Below are 22,562 nucleotides of genomic sequence, written 5' to 3'. Positions count from 1 at the left end.
CTAAAGTCATATTTTATTTGGTTGTCAAATCCCAGAATGCATTGTAAAACTGAAGTAACCATTTAACGTAACTGTAAATTGGCCCCCTGTCATGATTGTGATCTTCGGTAAAAAAACAGTTTTTCAGACACCAGTATTAAGCATGCTGGGACTTGTAGTTTTGCTAGCCTCACAAGTATCAGAATACAAGACCAAGTGCGCTTAGTGCTGGTGGCTGAAAAATAAACAGGATGAAATTCATACATAACCTGGAGCAAGTGGAGATACATTTTCAAATAGTAAACGAGTGATCAAGCGATCTTCAATGTTGTCACTTTTTGCATTACTAGAGAGCTCTAAACATTCCTAGTTTCATTTGTGCATGGCTCGTCCAGTCCAGCTGTCTTTCGTTGCATATTAGGATTTTAAGCTTTGTTTTATCCGGTATAAAACCACAACTATCAATCCCAGTACTCAAATAAACTTACTGGGCTGGATAAGGTACTCACGCATGGATCTGTGAAACTTGAGAGCTCTGTACCTGGCAGACATAATTAGGGGGACCAGATGACGTCATGTCTCCAGGACACAGCTGTTCCAGTTATGGGTTTTGATTTGGTACATCAATGGATTCTGGGAGATGTAGTCTTGGTTCATTTTAATTGAGCCAAGTGGATCAACACACCTAATAAAATGTAAAAACAAAATACAGGAATGGTAAATTGGTGTCACGCACGGATCCACCTGGTCACCCTAGTTATAATAAAAAGCAAAAACTACGTACCTAAACATTTGTGTTTTAAACTCTACATTTTATCAGTGGATGCTCGGTTCGGGACGACGAAAGGCGTATTATAAAAAGACCTGTAAGCAAGGCCCTGATATTAACACTGAATTAATACAAAATAATTAAGCTTCGGGGAACCAACGAGAGGCAGAGGGAAGCACGTGGACGTAATCACCACGCAGGTGATACTAACTGGCAGTCTGGGTCCGCAGGCGGGTGGGCGCGAGGCTCGTGAGGGTTTAAAAGGAGCTGCTCGGGAGCTAGCAGTTACTAGCCTTTGGAGTTTTAAAGAAGCTGCCGCAGCGTTTAATTATAAGGTACTGTTATGCTTTAGTTTAATATTTTTTTTTTATTTAACTCGTTTATTAGTTTTTATTTCCCAAGACATGTGGCGAGTGTTGTTGAGTGAATTGTGGATTTCGCTGTCCTATTTTTTGTTAATAAGTAAAGGGTTTCTTTGGAAGGGAATATTAATCAGTAATGCTTAAGTTGTGTTTTGGGGAAAAAAGCATGCACCAGGTTATTTTTAAGAGACTAGCCAACGCCAGGGTTGAATGATGCATTCTGAGGCTGTAAACTTCATTCCATCCCCATTGCTTGTAGTGTCTTTCTCGCTCTTGTAAATTCTTCTTCAGCCATTCGTCGTTCCTTTGCAGTCCTTTTTCTGTTTATTTTAAAATGTCTTCCGCGGAGTCCAGACGTGGACTAAGTGCTTACCGGTAGCCCCATCACGAATTGAACCCTAGAAAGCTGTACGACGTGGGCTGGATGTTGCTTGCTGTCCAACTTTTGTTCGCATCCTTGGGTGGAAACTACGTGATTACCGTGAGGGAAAGTGCTTAAAATTGAGCTTTACAAAATTTTGGGCTACTAGTGTGTCTTTCTCCCCCCACCCCTATGTAGAAGTATTTTAGCGGCGCTGCTGTCTAATCTTTCACTTGACGCACAACACTACAGTTCTACAGGTCCGATTGGTACATGTCAGGAGTGCAATAGTTGTCAGTCCGCCAAATGAGGCCTCCAAGCAGCCTCTTTGAGGGGAAATTCTTGCAATGCAGTTGCTGATCCAGCCATTGGGGAGAGGGGGCCACACAGACTAGCAAGGATGGGGAACACATGCATGTGTGGGTGGGGTGGGCGTCTGTCTCATTCTTCCCCGGGCTGTACGTATTACAATAGGTGTCCCAGTTGGCCGAACTCTGGCATTACTGAAATGCCTTCAGACGGGCCCCATTCTGTCATCTACATGACGTAATGGTATGATGGCAGGAGGGAGCTAGGACCCTGTATGAAGAGTATTCGGGGAAAGGGAGCGTTCTGGTAGATGGAGGTAGAAAGGGAACCTTGAAAGTTGGCGTTCCCATGAATGTACCATAAAGTAAGTTACGGGTCAGTATAGTTTCTCATTCGAGCAGTCACGATATCGCAAATAGTGTCACAGCAATAAATATCAAAGAGCTGCTGCTCCCTCTGGTGCAAATGAATTGTATGGGTATGTCCCCCCCCCCCACCCCCCCCGTCCCCCCTTTCTGAGCTGTATTGCAGACAGGTGAGCTGGTGCCCACTCTGCATCTCTCTTGGAAGGGGGGGTCTAATGGATCCCAACATCTCTCTGCAGGTGGGTGGCGTTAACTACTTCCGGTTGCAGGGGGTTCTCGCCTCCTTTTTAAATGCAAGGTGGGTTGTCGCCTTCAGTGAAAGGTGGATTTGTGACTCTAAACAGCCTGGTCAGCTCATCCTTAAGCTTAACAGGTCCACATCTGTGGCTGTGCTTTGGCAGCACGTTAACTGTAATAGCATGCCCTGTCCCAGTCTGCACCGGGGCACACACTTAATGGTGCTAACTGGGGCTGTGAGCCCTACATGTAATGGGCACCCACATTGTAAATCCACTCCTGTCTCTGTGTACTTACTCAGGGTAACTTCTACGCACGTTCCTGTTATTACCTGGGGAGTATTTGAGGGTTCTGCTGCTGTCAATGGCTAAGCACCTGAGGGGGTTCCACTTGTGCCTCTGTCATAATGTTCTTTTTCTTTAATTTGTAATTCAAACCCTGGATTCGTTGCTCCGAAACCGTTCTGTAGTCTTTGCGTTCAGCTCTGACAGGCTGGTGCTCAATAGATCCACTTTCTGTTTACAACTGGATCTTCTGCTGTGCCTTGCAAACCGAATGCTACACCACCTACAGAACTCTTCAGACTTCAAATTCCGGTATCTAACAGATTTGCTTCTGACCATTTACTCCTGTGATGCTGCTAACCCACTTTAATTCCTCCAGCCTGGGATTCCTGACTTGTGATCTGTCATTACTGCAGCAGCACGGCAGTGCAACATGTCTGAAACCTTTGACTCGGCTGGCTTAGTTTGCACTTGTTCCGAGCTTATGCTGGGACAATCTGCGAAGGAGAAGGCAGCGGTCCATGGACTGCCGAATGAGTGGGCTACATCTCGATCTACTTCCTAAAACTATATTGCTATTCAAACACAATCCATACGCTGCCACGTGCTTCTGCATAGCATTGTGATACTGCTTAGACCAGCCGTGTCGCATACATGAGTCTATCCCGAGGCAAGGGTGTGAGATGTAAACTTGTTCTTACTAAGACACTCCAGCGTAGGCTGGCCTATAACATTCAGACGTAAGTGGGCTTCTTTCCACACAAGGAGTAGCCAGCATCGGAGCTCTCGATCTAGCTGCTTTTCTTGAATCCACCTGCCCTCCCAGGTTCCAAGATGCAGGACATAACCACTAGCTTATGCTGTAGCTGCTACTAAGGGCTGGTTGCTTCCAGTGTTTGAAACGCTGATACTGTTAACTTGAGTTTGATAGTCTTGTATAAGGTGGGATAGAGATCGCTGTGATCTGTCTAAATCTAATCCACATCTCTTGGTAAAAAGGTCCAGATATTCCATAGGATGTAAACGTTGCGATGGCTAGGGGGATGACTTTAGCATTACCCAGTGGTCGCAGTGGGGAAAAAAAGTAGGCTAACTGTGGGTGGAGAATCAGGGGGCGGGAATAACCGAAGATTGAATCAGTGGGTGGAGTCAGGGGTGTGGCTAGAAATAACAAACCATACCAATTTTTAGTACGTTTAACATTTCACTGACAGTTACAGCTTATAACGTTATTTAATTAAAGCAATGGATAAACATGTTTATTTGAGGTTTAATTCAGGAAAAAGCAAACACTCGTAGGGAATTCAGGTTTATGTAAAGCGTGTGAAATAGAAGCAGGAACATGCTACCGTAATGCTTTTACTCTCATGGTTCAGAAATCCATGATTAATTTTTGTCTCAAACATTGAGGTCATGAATACAGGGCTCCTCCTGTACACGTGTGTTAAGCAGGGCTCAGAAGAGAAAGGGACTCTTCAGGAGATTCTAGACTCATGGAAACCTACAAAGGCATTTCATATTCATGTCAGCCAGCTAGCTGCTCAATCATAATATAGCAAAAAGAACAGGTGGAAAGAATGCAGAACAATATCATACATTCACCCCAGTACAGAGATCAGGGCCTAAATCCATTGTTTCTTTGCTCACCATGCCCTTCCAGTTTGCAGCCAGCCATATGCAAATCAGTCTTGATCCTGCACCCAATGGGAACAGTCCAGCCCGAACTGCCAGGCTATATGTATTTGAGTGTTCTTTCATTCGGGAAGTTAACACAACTATGCACATAACATATTGCTCTTTGATATGCCTGGTACATGTTCTTTACAGCAGGCATATTACCCCTCTGCGCTACCTTAGATGAGTATAAAAGCCACTAGACAAAACCTGCTCCCATCTCTCTCCAGCAGGTACTCTGATCACCAAAGTTATCTTGGCACTTTATTGTTGACCGAAACCTGCTGAATATACAAAGAACTTTGCAGTGTTTTTAAAACTCCTGCACTTGTACAAAACCAGTCCCCCAAAACGAAACTGGCCCCCTACCCTTCCAGTCGCCCTGGGAAACGCCTGCTCCTGCCCTTTCACTGCTCCTGTCCAGTCAGTACTCCTGCTCATGCTCGATCAACTCTCCTGCTTCATCAATTCCCCTGCCCCGTTCACTGCTCCTGCCCCGTTCACTGACCCTGTCCGGTTACCACTCCTGCTCATGCCTAATCGCCTCTCCTGCCCCATCGCCTCTCCTGCCTGTCATGTCACCTGCCCGTCACTTCTTGTGCCCGGTCATCTCTCCTGCCCCGTCGCCTCTCCTTCCACATCACTTCTCCTCCCCCGTCACTGCTCTTGCATGCAAATCCTACATTGACAATCCTTGGTAAGTTGCACTACTGCTGAAAAGGCCAATGGAGGTACCAAAGGGTGAGGTGGACTGGCCTCAAGGGTCTTGTGACCTCAATGACAGTCATTGTCGCACTAGGGTGTGCTTCTTCGTATACCTGCCTGCAAGACTGGAGGTGAACTTCAGTATGGATCGTGGTGGACAGGCCTTCAAGGTTAAGCATACTTGCCACCGCAAGGGTCCACCTGCTGGTGCTAAGACACCGAGGGTTTCTAAGGTTAATCGGGGCCTTCTAAGGTGTATCATGGGAATGTGCTCTTTCAAGAGTGTGGGCTGGTGGACTGGTCATGAAGGCTGAACCTGGTTCTCCAGTTCAAAATTCTGCAGCTCTGGCCAGAGTGCCACATCCTCTCCCGAACACCATACTCCCCCCTGAGAGAAACTAGCACTACCTTCAGCTACAACCTAATTGTGCTGCGACTCAATTCAAATTATGCACTAGACAAGAGTAATATGCTGCCTGGAAAAAAAGTTATAACATACTGGAAAAAGCAAACACTCATAGGGAATGCAAGGATAAGTAAAGCATGTGAAATGTAAGCAGAAACATGGTTACCTTTTTTAAACTCATTATTCAGTCATTAGTGAGTGTTTGTGCCTGAGAAGTTCAGGACATGACTACAAGACCCGGAAAGGACCTATTTCATTGTCCATTGCTTTTAGTCTTACAAAACGTAAGCAGTTTGCTTTAAAAAGACCACATCCCTGAACACACAGCAGTGGTACACATTTTATAATCTAAAATAATTCAAAAAGATCACATTAAACGATTCCCCCTCCACCCATCAACCAGGCATTGCAGCCCTCTAGGAATAGTGCCCTTCCCCACCCTGGGAAAACAATGTTGTTCAAAGAAAGACGAGAAATGGAAAGTAGTCCATCACTGGCAAACTCTGTAAAGTGGCACTAATGTGCGTGGGTGTAATTAACACCAATGTGGCCTGTGGCGAGTCTTTATTGCTTTAATACGTTTGATTATTTTTCGTAGTTTTATACTTTTTCTCTTCGTTTTGAGATTGTCCTTCAGAGTAGAAAGAGGTCAGACAATAATGACATTTCTATCCTAAGTGTTTCGTTTTTTTTTTGAACCATTTGACAGGGGAACAAATAAAGGAAAGGACGGGCAAGAGGAACAAATAAAGGAAAGAACGGGCAAGAGATGGTAAGGGCTGTCTCTTAAAAAAGCACGCGAGGAGTAGCGAGACAGAAAGAGAGGGAGGAATAAAGAGAATTCGGAGGAGGGCAGCTGCCAGAGCAGGAGAAATGGACACTTCTCTGTGCAGGAAGGAAAAGAGACAGTTTTTTTTCTCCTTCTCTGCCTGTCTCAGAATGGCCTCACTGCAGCATGCATAATAAAAGGCAGAAGGTGAACCTTACTACAGCATATCAAAGGGCAGAGGGCGGGTGGCCTGAGGCCTCTGAGACTGGAGGCAGATCACATGTAAAGTTCAGGTCCATTAACGGTAGCGCTTTCGTGCGCTAATGGCACTGACAGTCACAAAAGGGAGAGGGGAAATTCTTTTGTCCCCTCGTCCCCCCCCACCCTTGTCCCCCATGTGCCCCCCCCACTGCAAAATCTGGGGGGGGGGTGTGTATGTCCCCCGCGTCCCAAACACTTCCTACGCCCATGGGAGGGGCTGCTTCTGTGCAAGCTCAGGGAGGGGCTGCTGCAGCCTCTGTAGTTAAACAGAGAAGTGCCAGCAGCCCCTGCAAGATGAAAAAAAGTAATAGTTTTAATTGGGACTCTTCTTGCTGTCCCGGGATGCTTTTTTGAATGTAAGAAGTAGGGGAACGGACTGAGTTAATTTTTAGAAGTAGGGGCACGCCGTGCCCCTCCGTCCACTGACATTACCCCAAAAACTGATCCTCTAAATTTGGGAGCTGAGAAGGAGGGCGGATCACTGAGGCAGGCTTCAAGGTGGCAATGGGGACCAATCACTGAGGCAGGCTTCAAGGTGGCAATGGGACCAATCACTGAGGCAGGATTGGAGCGTTTCAATGTAAATTAATCTCTGCTTTAGGATCTGTGTATGGGGGTCTGTAGGGCGGTAGGTTTCATACTTTGGGTACAGTCAACCTAGTTATCCCAAACTTTTCCTTTGTACTTGAAGTTGTAAATCATTTTGAGGAAAGAAGTTTGAAGATTTTTTAAGGTACTTGATCTGATCCTCCACAATCCAAAGGTGCGTGATTTCTGTGATCTGAAGCCTGTGAAGTACTGTTTGACTACTTACAATCACTCTACACAATCTGTGGTGGAATGGAAGGTGGTCTCTGTGGTCCAGTGTCACTAGCAAGTGGCTTCTGATAGCAGAACGCTTGGTGATGGTGATAGTTGGGGGTTGTCATTGACTGTGGCAGCGCAAACTAGTGCAAGTTTTTTTGGGGTTTTTTTTTACCCTCAGTTGCTAGTCCCAAACTTGCACGTGAAAGGGGATTGGCAGACTGCTCATGCTGCAGCCATCCTCACTTTTAGTTCATGGGTGCACCTGTCTAGTGTCTCTGCATTGCCTTGGATAGTGTGTCCTTAGACCCCCTTATCTCCTGAATGCATAAATGTGCAATGGATGTTAACTTTACATTTGATGTGGGGTGTCTAGGTTTCATGTCTGTCAAGTAATGGGCTGTCTGCACTAGTGTACTTTGCTTCTTGATCTCGCCGACCATGTCCCAAACATCCTGTGCACTAGTAGTATAGTGTGAAACCTGCTTAAAGGCAGCAGAGCATTACACAGGGACACAAGTAAAGGTTCTTCAGGTAACTGTAGGGGGTATCTCGGCTCTGAGAGGGAGTGGATGGAATATGTCATGATGAGGTCTTCAATTAGCTTTTTAATTGTAGCTATTCTGATGTATTTTCCACATCCTGGGCTCCTAGATGGAGAGGCCCTATTACCTATCAAGTTGGTGCGTGTTGGGTAATCCAATGACATTACAATGTTTATGTTTGAGCGCGCATTCGCAGCTCGATTCTGCCAGTCACCCCTTAAAGCCTTATCCAGTCACACATGCAAAGTATAATCTACTGTTGGTGGGTGATCAGCATTCAACTAATCACCACAACTATGGGACTGTCTCACTGTTCTGACCAGTTGTGCTATCTAAATTGATACAGGCTGAAACTAGCTTAAGTGAAAGCCTGGAGTAGTTGGCTGAGCTTGGCTGTTAACGGATTTTTTTTAAATGTAAGTGCTAAAGTCATGCGTTTGACTAAATGTTGGTTATATATATATATATATATATATATATATATATTTTTTATGTTTTATCCCTCTAATTCTTCAGCCTCTTGTTATAAACTTCTCTGGTGACTCCTTGGTCTTCTCACCTGGAGTTGTTACTAATTCCCACTTTAGGCTCTTTATCATTGGCTCTTCATGTGTGCATATGCTTGTTGTTGAGTGCATCTATTTGGAAACCCGGTGTAGGAAACTATTGTCTGAGCTTACTGGCAAATGGTCAAAGCCAGAACTTTCCTGGTCCTAAATGTTGCAGTATGGAGTGATCTGGACCATCTGCTCCAGTGTATGCCCCACATCCATTTAGGTTAAATTAAGTGGTGTCTTACTTCTGGGGTGTTAAATATCAGTCCAGGTGGATCGGATCATGGTCAGTTTTTCAGAATAAATGACTATGTAAATGAGGTTCATTTAGCTTAATTGCACGTATATATTATATAGATGTTCTGAATTTGAGAGCTGACACTAAAGTAAGATTGCCAGCTCACCTTTTTTGACTTTCCAACCAGATCTTCTAACTGGAGTACTTGTTTGATATTTGTAGGCCCGAGATGTCTGGACGTGGCAAGACAATTGTGAAGCAAAAGGCTGGCCCCAAGACTAGGTCCTCCAGGGCTGGTCTGCAGTTTCCAGTTGGCCGCATCCACAGGCTTCTGAAGAAAGGCAACTACGCAGAGCGGGTTGGCTCTGGGGCTCCAGTGTACCTGGCTGCTGTCCTGGAATACCTCACTGCAGAAGTACTGGAACTGGCAGGAAATGCTGCCCGGGACAACAAAAAATCCAGAATTGTTCCTCGACATCTGCAGCTGGCGGTCAGGAATGATGAAGGAATGATGAAGAATTGAGTAAACTGTTTGATGGTGTGACCATCGCTGAAGGCGGTGTGCTACCGAACATACAGGCCGCGCTTCTACCCAAGAAGACTGCCAAAGGATCTTCCGAACCCGAAGCTGTTCAGTCTCTAGAATTTTAGAAACTTGTCTATTGTTACATGATGCACTTCAATGTATAGTAAATGTTTTTAGTACTTAATTTAATAAAATGTTTTAGTTGCTCAACTTATCATAGTTGCATTCTTTTCTGGCATGATGCTGCTTGGTAGCTAAGATTGAGCATTTAGTATGTGGCTTGCGATTGATATGTTGCAAAGGCTGCACTAACTCCAATTATTGCCCAAATAGGAGTGCACTAGATGGCTCAAGGGTGAGTCCTTCAAGGTGGCTTCTGAACACTGAGTCCCTGAAACTTAGGAAATCTTTCTCTCCTAAGTTAAGATCAGGAGGTGCTTAAGGCTGTGTTGGTCTGAACGATGAGAATTCAAAACTGTTCTATGAAAGCAGCAGTCTACATATTGAACCTGAAAACACCTTGCAGGCTGATCAAGGAATTGTCGTGCTGAGGCACTTAACATAAAGCTTTTCAAATGTATGGGTTACTTGGCCGGGTACAACGAAAAGTAGTAAAAGTTATCTTACACTGTAAGACACCCTTTTGATGGTTTAAACAGCAAGGATTACATGGAGTAAGGCATCAGCTTCGTAAGACCAGGAGTGACTTGTGTTGGTTGTTGGGGTAGGGGGCGGGGGGGGTGAAGGCTGAAGAGGGCAGGATCTGGAGCACAACATGCCCATACTTAAGTTACCCTTCTTGTGAAAGACCGCATCAGGAAAGTGTTAATTCTGACCAGATGTCTCAGCTGAAATGGGAAGGAAGGGTATCTCTGTATGGTTTTCAGCTTTAAAAAAATTGTGTATAGATTTATTTCCAAAACTTCTCCTGAGGCGAAGAGTGAGCCGCACACATCGCGGTAAAATTAAAAGTTTTATTTCGGCAGTTAAAAGGAGGCTCCCATGTCCTTATGCATTTCAGCCACCTTGGCCTCCTTCAGAGGAGGAGCCACAAACATCTTGGGGCTGTACACACACTAACTCTGCAATATATATTACTGCCACTTAAAAATTTAATTCACAATTAACCCACTATGCCCTCCCCCCCCCCCCCGAAACCCCAGTCCCATCACGTAATCATTGCTTATCCATCCCTTCCAAAAGTTACTTGTACTGTTTTTACACACTCACTTCCCCTGAGTCATCGGAACATTTCAGACCATCTAATAAGTGATTTCATGCTTGTACCTGGTCAATTGATCTTTTCTTCCCCCCCCACCACCCCCCCCCCCCCCTATACAGCACTGCACTCTTGTAGCCTGTCGTCCTGCTTCCATTTGACTTCACTGGAAGACCTAGCTGCGGCCTTACAATGCACGGTTGTCTCCCGACTGGCATGTACCAGGGGGACCGAGTCCATGACCCCCCCCCCCCCCAAAAAAGACGAGCCACAGATTAAAACTCAATAGTTCAGACACACTGGAACACAGTGGCAGGGTATAAGATGCCGCATCACTATCTGTGTTCAACAGAATATATTGGAAACTCAGTTACTGTTTCCTCAATGGTCCCATACACATGCCCAGCTTTAAGAACCAGACACCGTCGGTGGTCCTTCATACAATATATGAACACACAATAATAGAGGCACCTAATCGGGGGGCATCTAAACACAACCCTTGGGTTAGTCCATAGGCCAGCAAAAATCATGATGTTGGAGGCAAATTGGTCTTAATGTAGTCGTCAGTCCTTTTATTCGTTAGATTTATACAAACTAAATGTGCAACACAGCCAATGTGTTTCGCCCATGTGGGCTTCTTCAGTATTCTGATCCAGTAATGTCCTGCAAGGAATTGACCAGAAAATAAGACTAAACTTAGTTGCACAGTGTAGTTCAAATCTCAATGAATTGATATTTGCAACTAAAACAAACCTTTGAATTGAAAGGGACGAGGAAGTGAAGTTTAGCCGGCCGCACAGAGCCTTTGGCTGTATAGCGCGACACCTTATGTGTGCCAGCGCTTGATTTTACAAATCTTGAACCTTGCGTCTCAGTTGCCAACATCGCTACTTTATTAAGTCATACATTCCTAGATCATGTTTTGAATTCGCAAGAATTTTCACCTACCTCTGGTATGGGGTAAGCCAAGTTCTTTTCCCATTTAAGAGCTACAAGGGATGTTTCTCGATCATTCCACAATGCCTGATTAAAATGTTACCACTTTAATGCAGTGCAAGGTAGTACACTGCCCTTGAAGCACTGAGGTGTGGTTCCCTTATAATCCTACCCCAATGAGGAGCACCCTGGCTATTGCCACCCAATGTGGCAATTTGCCCACTCGGTATCAAGAGTTAAACTTCCTCAAATCGCAGCCTGCCCCCCCCCGCCCTCCTCACACCTTCAACACCATTGTGAAGATCTCCTATCCCAGGCACCCAATGGTTAGCCCAGCCTGCTAAATATCGCAATCTTCTGCTTGGGTTAATTTGCTTCAAACTTTCAACAGAATCCAGAGAAAATAGGGCACTTGAGCATGGGCTTGTTGGAGCATACATCTCGCAACTATACAGGTATTCCCTGCATAGGTCTCCTGGGGCTAACAGTATTCTATAGAACGCATCTAAATCTGGTATAATCTCAATTTGCCTCATCTGGATATCTCTGGGTGAACCTACTGTACAAACCACTGCAACTGTGCTGCTAAGTAATACGCTTTCAAATTGGGAACGGCTAATCCTCCCTTTGATGTTGGTCATTCCAATTTAGCAATGGCCACTCTACACTGCCTGTTTGCCATATGAGGCAAACAGCAAATAAAGTTCCTGAAAGACCCTACAAGGTATTCCTCATAGGTAGTGCAGTGAAAAAGTGAAGCTATCAGCAATGCTATTCATCATGCCACTGAAAGCGGCCTTGTCCTCCCGAACTCTACACATGCACATAGACCTACGATAATCCTGCCAATATTACACTCCAACAATTCAGATGGTGTACTGTATAGTCAAACCCCAAAATATTTCAGGCAAGTTACTTTCCCAGTAAGCCCCCGTAAATTGTCTGGTTGCAGCATATCCTTCAGTAATGGAAACTGATAATTTGTCTCCCTAAAGCTTGTCTAAAACTATCTGAGGCTAATTACATGGGGTAAATCTGCATTTGTATCTCCGGAATAACAATATCGGCCACATGCATCAATGCTCCCGTTTGCGAATTCTTAATTGCAACAATTAAGGAATCTCAATTAAGCATTTGCAAACAGCTATGCATTAAGAAATCGCAATTTTGTTTTGCGATTTCTTAATTTTCATTAATTGCGATTCACAAATTGCAAATCGCAATTAAGGAATCCCTTTCCATTGATTCCTATGGGCCTAGAGGCCCATAGGAATGAATGTGAAGGCATTCTCATTTTGCGATTCGCAATTAAGGAATCGCAAAATGAGTATGCAATTTCACGGGTGTAGGGGGGGTCCAAAGGACCCCCCCCCTGCACCCCTGGAATGTACCTTAAGTACTTTTTTCACACCCAGCAGAAACAGCACGTTCCAAACAGTTGTGGAGGCTATCTGTCTCAATCCCTGACCTGTATAGGAATTGAAGAAACTTGGGACACAAGGCCAGATAGACACACTTTTGACAAAATTGCAAACAACGCGGTCAAATGGGAATCCTACCTTGAAGACAAAATAAATACCGCAAAAAGACGACACGGGTGGACCGTGATAAATTCATATTCCGGGATAAAACCACAGACCTACCTAGAAAGCCACTTTAACAGTTCTCTAAAACAAAGATACATAAAACATCGACTAGGACTACAGTTCTCTAAGGACTTGTTACCAGCCTGGAAAAATTCACACCGACCCCCATTGTCGTTTATGTGGATACCGAAATTAAACATTAACGCACTTACTATGTGTGTGCCCGGCGCTTAAGGACTTGAGGAGACGGCTTTTAAAGAACATTTTTAACAAATTGAACATTCGGACTTGTAGGCAAGCCGTAATCCGATGGATCATGTCCTATGTTGGCCTGCAGGGGGGTCAAATATATGATGAAAGCCCAATCTCTTACAGCAAGCTGACCTTGGAATCGCACCTAAGCATGGGCGGATTTTGCGGATCCACGATCCGCGGATTGTGGATCCGCAGATTTTGGGCGGGGCTTCCATGCGAGTGCACATGCCTCTTGTGAGGCCTCTATCCAGCATCACAGCTTATTTTCCACGGTAGAGTTGGGAAGAAGGCACACCTGTCCAGCCTCGACGACGCTCACAATTGTTTTTGGGCTAATGAATGAGTCACCGAATTTGAGCATCAACTAGTTCGAGCGACCATGTGTGTGTTACTATGCAATCGCCCCGACGGGCGCAGGGGTCCCTTGAGTGAGCTGTCCATCATAGTGGGTGAATGGCGGGCAGACGGTGCAAACCGCGAGTGTATGGGCGGGGCCAAACGGGCAGGGCTACCATGCGCGGTCAACATGCTTCTTGTGTGTATAAAAGGTCAGAGAAAGATCTGTTCAGCAGATGAAGAGAAAGAAACCCCTGGTCACAAGAACAGCACGGGTATTGTGCTCGTGAAAGTCAAGGATGCAAAGGCCTCTATCCAGCATCACAGCTGATTTTCCACGGTAGAGTTGGGAAGAAGGCACACCTGTCCAGCCTCGACGACGCTCACGATAGTTTTTGGGCTAATGAATGAGTCACTGAATTTGAGCATCAACTAGTTCGAGCGACCATGTGTGTGTTACTATGCAATCGCCCCGACGGGCGCAGGGGTCCCTTGAGTGAGCTGTCCATCATAGTGGGTGAATGACGGGCAGACGGTGCAAACCGCGAGTGTGTGGGCGGGGCCAAACGGGCAGGGCTACCATGCGCGTTCAACATGCTTCTTGTGTGTATAAAAGGTCAGAGAAAGATCAGTTCAGCAGATGAAGAGAAAGAAACCCCTGGTCACAAGAACAGCACGGGTATTGTGCTCGTGCAAGTCAAGGATGCAAAAGCCTCTATCCAGCATCACAGCTGATTTTCCACGGTTGATTTGTGAAGAAGGCACACCTGCCTCGACGACGCTACAGGAAGGGCATGTTGTAACTTTTTTAGGATGGCGCCGGCAAGCTGCCAGCGCCATCCTAAAATACTTACTAAATTAGCTTCAACAGGAAGCTCTAATAGATAAAATCGAGCACCTGCTCGATTTTATCTATTAGAGCTTCCTGTTGAAGCTAACTTAGTAACTATTTTAGGATGGCGCTGGCAGCTTGCCGGCGCCATCCTAAAATAGTTACAACAGGTTCAACTTTTGCCCCCGGAATAATCCGCCGCTCGCGGATTTGCGAATTCTCTGTAAATTCGCGGGAGTTCGCGGATCGCGAGTTTATCAAATTCGCAAAATCCGAGAGCGGAACGGATTTTCCGCTCATACTTAATCGCACCACCAAACTGAAATATGACATTTACCTGGTCATTTGACAAACCGTTCTATTTGCCAATATTTTAACACATGTTTTATGTCCTATGATCTAAATGCATTTTTTAATTTTATACAATAAAATTGACTACTTTTTTCACACACACACGCCCCAAGGGCGCGTGTGTGTGTAAATTGAACTTTCAAAAATGCACTTTTCTGCATTTTTGAAAGTTTTTGCAAATTACCATGAAGGTTAACTTCATGGTAATTTATCACTTCCAATTTGCGATTTCGCAATTTAAAAAAAATCGTGCATTGCATTTATGAAATTGCAAAATTGCGATTTCTAAAAATGCGATTTCTTATGTGCAATTGCAATTAAAGAAATCGCAAATAAATTGTGATTTTATAAATTGCGAAAAAAGCAAAAACCTTAATGCATCCCCAAAAAGGCATTTGCATTCGCAAATGGCCGACTTTTGCAATTCGCACTGTTTGCGAATGCAAAAACCCTTGATGCGTGTGCCCCATTATGTAACACTGAATAGTGCTGGACGCCCTATACCTCTAGTCCCCTGTAGACCTCACATAGCTATCAAGTTGTTCTACTATAATGGGGAAAGGGGGCAGCCTTGCAGTACCCTTCCCAACCTCATACCTTTCAGAGATCTGCCTAACTATTTAGAAATGGGCTGTAGGTGCCTCATACAGGAACTTCACCTATTGGACAAACCAGTTGCGTAACTCCATTTTAATGAGCACCTTATAAAGGAAATCCCAACTAAGACTATCAGAAGCAGTTTTATCTATTGAATGTGTTTAAAAAATGAAATATGTAGTAGTGCCAAATAGGGCAATAACCTTTTTATTAAACCTTATCTCTTATCCCAGTGTCCTTCTATGGAAAGGCCAACCCTGCTACAGTGAAAATAGCTTTGGGGGACTTGTCACTGTAAGGGCATGTTTAACATTAAACCTTTACATGTTCTACTTTTAAATACCTATACGCTGATGACACCCAGATCCTATCTAGAAACCTCCCCCCCCTAATGATATCCTCAGACTTAACAACACTCTAAAAGAATTAACGCTGGCTATCCCAAAATCACCTTAAACTCAATCGGGAAAAAACTGATCCTCTTCTCCAACAGGGAACCCACAAATCGCAGAATAGCTTAAAGCTTTGGATGCTCTACGGTAATCGCACCCTGGCTAACTCTGTAAAATCCTTAGGAATCACCTTAGACCCCAAACTGGACATGACTAACCACATCACAAACTCTGCAAAGATTGCCTTCCTTAACCTAAAGCTTCTCTACAAAATCAAACCATTCATCCCTACTAAAGACATCAAACAAGCCACCCAATCGCTGGTGCTATCCAGACTCGACTGTGGCAACTCGACCTTAACCGGAGCCTCAAAATCCCACCTGGCTCCCCTCAACGCAGCAGCCAGAATGGCCACTGGAATCAGGAAATATGACCACATCTCACCAGCACTAAGAGAATTAAATGGCTCCCAGTTGAACAGCGAACTAATTTTAGAAGGGCGTGCCTCCTGCACTAAGCCCTCCACACTGGAAAACCGGACTATCTGGCTGCCAAACTCGCGAGGGCCGGACAGACAAGAATCCGCAGGAGCTCGAACGCTGTCGTTCTCATCCCCTTGAGAACACGCAAACACAAAACAGCTGCAAGGTCATTTGCTGGAATCTCACCAAAAATCTGGAACTCCATCCCAGCAGACATCAGAACTATCCCGTCCTTCACTAAATTAAAAAAACGCCTAAAAGCCCTCCTAAATCGTGCCCTCCCGAATGGATAGCCACCGCCCTCACGCTATCTCTGAGCCCGGTGCTCTGATTCTACACCGCTCGGATATAACTCAGCCCGCTTCCAGAAAAATGTGCAATAAAATTAAGGTGCCTCAAGAATTTCGACCTGCCTCAATAAAGCATTCAATGAGGCTACCTCAGGACTCAACCACTACCTCAAGAGGCCTCCGCACTCCTGGACTACCAAACTTTGTTTTAAGACTGCTCTACTATGTTAACTATCATGAAACACTGTTGTAAAGCGCTCAATACCCTCGGGTCTGGTTAGAGCTATATAAAACTCCTCTCAAAAAATATATATCATGCTGCTTGTATTATGGGTACTACGGCCTACTTAGTGGTGACGTTGTAATTTTTTTGAGAAGGATATAGGCCTGCCTAAAAGAGTATTTTGATAGATCGAATTCTTCCCCTTTAAAACTGCACAGTCACGCTACATGGTAGGGCTGGAGTCCTGCTTTATAGTGCCACTGCAGTGGATGGCACAAAGAATACGCCAATCCATTGGTGAATCTTAATATGTAGGCCCTGGTGTACTCGGTAGCATATACTATTGACCTATAGAAAATTAAATAAACCAGAATGGGGTATACCAATCTTCCCATGTTTAGATTGAAAGCTTAGGCACTTTCCCACTCTTTAGAAGTGCACAGAGTTCTAAGACCAACAAGGGGGAATACCATGAAAAAGATTGTTATTTCCAATATTCCCTTCAGTTCTGCTGCTCCCGTCAGGAACTCGTATCTGGGTTAAATGTACTGCTATTCTAAAGCTAAAATCGAAGTAGAGGGAGCCAAACGGCTGTGAAAACCCAACAGTTAATATTGCAGGGTTTACTTTGGTCACAGATTTATGCAGAAGCTGCAAAACTTTGTAAAACCTGCCCAGAGTCTCAGGATAGGTTTCTAAAGCTCCCATCAGTGACTCCTAGTCCGTGAAATCCTGTTTCAGAGAATAGGTATGGAAATGATGGGCCACTAGAAACATCAGGGAGGGGGTCATTGCCATTAATTCGACCTTGTAAAGTATGCTACACGGAGGTGTTCCCAATGAGTTGCAGCAGTGGCCAATATTTGTGACTTTATTCAATTTTTTTTTTTTGCCAGGGTAGGATTACCCACCCTCATGTTATCACTGATCGCAGCACACATTTAATGTGTCTGTTAAACCCAGTGTTGGGTCTTGCACTTTAGACCTCCGTTTTTCACCTGCAAATGGGGACTCTCGGAGAGATATAACGACTATCAAGAACATTGTAAAGAAGGCTGGGACAAGTTGGTCTAAACTATTATCTTTGTCCAATGTGGCCTGAAGTACATGCAAGTTACATACAAGTTTCAGCTCATTTCAGTGCCAACTTAGGAATTTGCTCGACGTTTCATTAGAACAATAGGAGTAAGAGAAATGTTCAAGTGCAACATGCCCTGCCTTTACAAAGTGTACTTCGGGATATATGAGAGTTGGTCTGGATACATTTAGGGAAAACATAGGAGTATTTAAGTTAAGAATCATGGTACTTGACTTCATACTTTAAAACTTAGTATAAGGTCTTGCTTCTTTGCCCCCACTTCATGGCACAAAATGTTGACTTGGTGTTACAGGCCTTAGCAGGTCCTTGAGCCAGTGGGACAAATCTCATATTGGATTGCTTAACTGGATAAATATCCTACTCGCCATAGTCATATGATAAAATTATGCCATTGGTTGAACCAATAAGGGGAAATATTATATGCAAGAGGAGGTTGAAAGAGTAGAGTGGAATCAAATTGTTTCTTGCCCCTGATATCTGGGAGACATTAGATGGGTCATATTACGGTTCAATTAAAGCAGGGACTGTTTTCTGTTATGCCAATTCCTCCCGGGAATCTTTTCAAGCCTACCAGGACAAACTACTCTGCCCGAACATATAAAAGACCTTTGAGACTGTAACAGTATGATAGCCCACATATTGGATACCAGAGGCCCGAAGCAGGGCACTACAGAAAGGCGGTTCTTATACTACAACTTTACATCATTGAACCATTTTTTTAACACTCTTTATTATCGACTGCCACTTGGCATGAGAAAAAAATACAGAGCAATTAGGAGCATAGCCAGTCATTTTCACTTTTCTCCCCATTCTCAGATCGATCAAAAGCAACGAATTACAATCATTGTACATGTACAGTACGATGTATCCTCTGTCCTTATAAACAGCATATCGCAATTGCCCCCCCCATCTGATCAGTGCAGGACCATTCAATGTACAATCCGTTTGTCAATACATTGACGTGCATTGTTTTTCAATAAACAAATCTATTAACTTAACCCGTCCCAGCCTAACCCCTCCCACCCCCCCACTCACTCCTGGTCATTCAATCCCGAACTCACACTGCCCGCAGGTACTCCGGGTAGCACGTAGACTACAGGGTGCAGAAGGATAAGAATACTCATTCATTTTATACAAAGGAGGTAGTAAACCATGAGGTGTATGAGGGCAAATGTGTCCTACTGGGTCCTAGCCACTAAAGCTGGGAAGAGGTCCATTGCCTCTAGGGCGATCAGCATAGCTTCCCACTCCAGTGCTATAGGATGTTTACGTAGCCCCCTCTCTTCCTCCCTATGAAGTGCCGCCCCTTCCGCTCTACTCCATTGTAAGTCAGCTTGCCATGTTGGTACTGAGGGGGGTCTGGGGGACTTCCACTTCATGGTTATGGCCCTAATGTCCAAGACATATGATAAGTCTGTAAATTTAAATCTTACTTTGTCTCCCGGAACGGTGTCTTAACCCCAATAAACAGGATAAGGCCTCAGTAGGGGCCGGATATTGTGTCAGGGTGTTGAGGACTCGGCAGATCTCACTCAGTAATCACGTGAGCAGAACCATATCATATGGATAGTCTGCTTGTCCTCCCCGCAGCGAGGGCAGCAGTGGGAGGAATCCGGGAACATAAGATGTATTCCCTTGGGGGTAAAATATGCTCTGAGGAGTACCATTGTTTGAATAAATGTAAGCCTGACATTGTGTGATACCCTTTTGGAATGTTCCAGTATAGTCTGCCACGCTCTATCTGCAATTTCTGTGGTTGTGTCCTCAACCCATCGAGTTCTCAGGGCCGCGAGCGGGATCGCTGCATGTGTCCTTATTCCGGTATAAAGCCAGCGGACCAAATGCCCTCCCGGTCCCATGTAATATAATAGGTGTACTAGTTAGTGTTGTGTGGGTTTAATTCGTTGTGGTGCCCAGGTGGTCCTAATGTAATGCGCTACCGTGACATGTAGCAGATATAACCGAGGTGGAGCGCCCGTGATCTGCATGAATGAATCGTAGTCTAGGAGGAGCACCTCTCCAAAGAAAGAACCAACATCTTCAACCCCACTATCTCTCCAGTCCTGAACTCTAGTTCGTGTGAGTCTTTCTGGCATAAATCCAATCTCATGTAGGTTCCGACCCGCAGTCCAATAGGAGAGCCATTGGAGCTGGCTAACATAATACCCCCGAAAATCCGGGGCCCCCAGTCTGCCTGCTTTCGTTCCTAACTGAAGTTTCCGGAGGCTCATACGTTTCCGGCCCATCCCCATATAAGGTTGATCAAAATGGTATCTAATGTACTAAAAGTGGACTGAGGCAGATTCACCGGTAGAGTCACAAAATAGTATAGAAGGCGAGGGAGCACCACCATTTTTGAGATGGCTATGCGTCCCATCACTGACAGGGGCAGGTCCAGAACCCCATGTTGCCCCGAAGTCTAGTTATTGCCCGTTGGATGTTCCCATCGATCTGATCTGCAGGCGATCTGTACACCTGAATTCCCAGGTATTTAAAAGTGTCGGGGGCCACCGGCATACGATGAGCGCTGAACTGTATGTGAGTGTGGTGAGGCGTCTCTCGGAAGAAAAAGCCTAGCGATTTTACAGGGTTTATCTCCAGGCCCGATATCTGCTCGAATGTGTTGATACATCCGGTATCGGATCATGATTAGCTGTGAGGTCTCAAAAATATAATAAAATATCATCAGCGTATATGGATATAAGATGGTGTGTGCCATGAACCGGTATGCCCAAGCAGTCGGCCATACCACAAAGGGACAGTGCCAGGGGTTTGAAGGCAAGAACAAATAACAACGGGGACAGGGGGCAACCCTGTCTCATGCCTCTGTGTACCTCATAGCTGTCCAAGATGTATCTACCAGTGCGAGCCCTGGCCGTGGGACGTGTGTAAAGTAGGCAAATCCATCTCAGAAAATTGTCCGGGAACCCACAACGTTCAGGGACTCGACCATGAACTCCCAAGACAGGGAGTGGAATGCTTGTTTGAGGTACAGTGCTATACATCCCGCCTGAGGGAAGGTACCAGTAGCAGCCGGCATTATCAAGTACAAGCGGCGAATGTTCAGGGAGGTACTACGATTCGGAAGGAATCCGCACTGGTCCTGATGGATAAGGGTGGGGAGGTGCAATTGTATCCGGTTTGTGAGGGCCTTACTTAATATCTTGTATTTGGTCGAGAGCAGAGAAAGGGGTCTATAATAGGTCCTGTACAATTCCCCTCTCCCGGGCTTTGGTATCGATGCAACCAGCGCCTGCATGGTGGATTCAGGCAAGCAACCCGCATCGAACGCCGTCTTAAAGACCGCTTCTAGTACCGGGACGAGGAGGTCCGAGTATGTGAGATAAACTCCACGGGGAGACCATCTATGACAGGCATCTTATTTCGGTTTTAACCCTTAATCGCTGCGCGGATCTCCGATTGGGTGATGGGGCCATCAATATCTTTCCTAGTAGCTTCCGATAGTGTCGGAAATGGCAGGTCCTGCAGGTATTCGTTAATCCTTTCAATGTCTATTGGCCCGGGGAGTGAATAGAGCGTTTGGAGATGAGCACAAAATGCGGTATTTATTTCCGCTTGAACCATGACCCCCGTACGGTTGCGTATGCTGGTGATGTGGGGTGGATCAGGCTGGTCTCTGACCAGTCGGGCAAGCAACATACTAGGTCTATCCGCCTCAGTGTTTCCGGTTTATGTATTCCTTGTAGTCTATCCCTCTGAGTTTCTAATGTTTCAGCGTAGTCAATGTGGGCTGTTTGTAACTCTGCTTTTTTCCCGGGATCGAGGGCCACCTCCCTTTCTAGTATTTGCAGTCTACTCTCCACGTCCTTCAGTTTTTGGTGTATCTCCTGCCTAGCACCTACCAGTTGACCTATAGCCACCCCCCCTTATCACTACCTTTAAGGCATCCTATACTATCCGGTTCAAGGAGGCCGTGTTCCAGTTCTCCCTCAGGTAGTCAGATATAGTGGTGGACAAGGAAGAATGAAAGGGAGTGTCCTCTAACAACCCTGGGTTCAGTTTCCAGGTAGGTACCGGGGTCGATACCCTGCCCCAGAGCAGCGTCAGTGTGAGGGGCCTATGATCGGAGAAGGTCTTAGCGAGGTATTCCGACTCACCCATATTCATGATAATGGCCTTAGAACATAGGAAGCGGTCAATCCTAGTGTGGAGATTGTGCATAGGTAAGTAAAAGGAGTATTCCTTATGTGTGCGATGGAGTGTCTGCCAGGTGTCAGATAAAGACCAGCCATCTGTCCAGGAGGTAAACTGTTCAGTCAGTCTATACGAGGAGGAGGCCTGAAGTGGGGGGTGCGATCTATCCAATCCTATATCTAGTATCGCATTCCAGTCCCCTCCCAGAACCCAGGGGACTCCATCCCAGTCACACCAGAGCCATTCCAGAGCCTCTGCAGGAATTTGTCTTGCTCGAAATTAGGGGCGTAAATACTCCCCAGAATAAACAGAGAGCCATCTAGTGTTCCCTTCACTAAAATATATCTCCCTTGGTCATATACCCGCCTCTCAATTTCAACAAATGGAACCCCATGACGTATCCAAATAGCAGCCCCTCTAGCAAAGGCTGAGTAGTTTGTAGAATAAATACATCCCCTCCATTTTTTCCGATTTTTCTGGGGTTCAGCCTCCATAAGGTGAAACTCCTGGAGGAACGCAATGTGTGTTTGGTTGCGAAGTAGGAATGCATGAATGCCGTGTCGCTTTTGGATGGAACCTAACCCTCTTACATTCCAGGTAACCAGATTATAGGACCCCGGAGGTTTAACTAATCGAGCCATGTCGCTCATGGTAAAGTAGG

General features: G+C 45.3%; 1 pseudogene across 1 annotated transcript; it reads left to right on the top strand.

Moving 5' to 3' along the window:
• Positions 1-1,054: 1,054 nt before the first annotated feature.
• LOC147697263 (histone H2A-like) lies at positions 1,055-9,362 on the top strand (annotated as a pseudogene). The gene is made up of 3 exons (XR_015299152.1): positions 1,055-1,083; positions 6,161-6,223; positions 8,845-9,362. The product of XR_015299152.1 is annotated as a histone H2A-like (transcript).
• The last annotated feature ends 13,200 nt before the right edge of the window (positions 9,363-22,562 follow it).

This window comes from Lissotriton vulgaris, chromosome 8 (genome assembly GCF_964263255.1).
Source record: "Lissotriton vulgaris chromosome 8, aLisVul1.2, whole genome shotgun sequence".
Taxonomy (NCBI): Eukaryota; Metazoa; Chordata; class Amphibia; order Caudata; family Salamandridae; genus Lissotriton; species Lissotriton vulgaris.
Note: the sequence above shows the minus strand (reverse complement) of the source record. Positions and strands in the feature narration are given on the sequence as shown.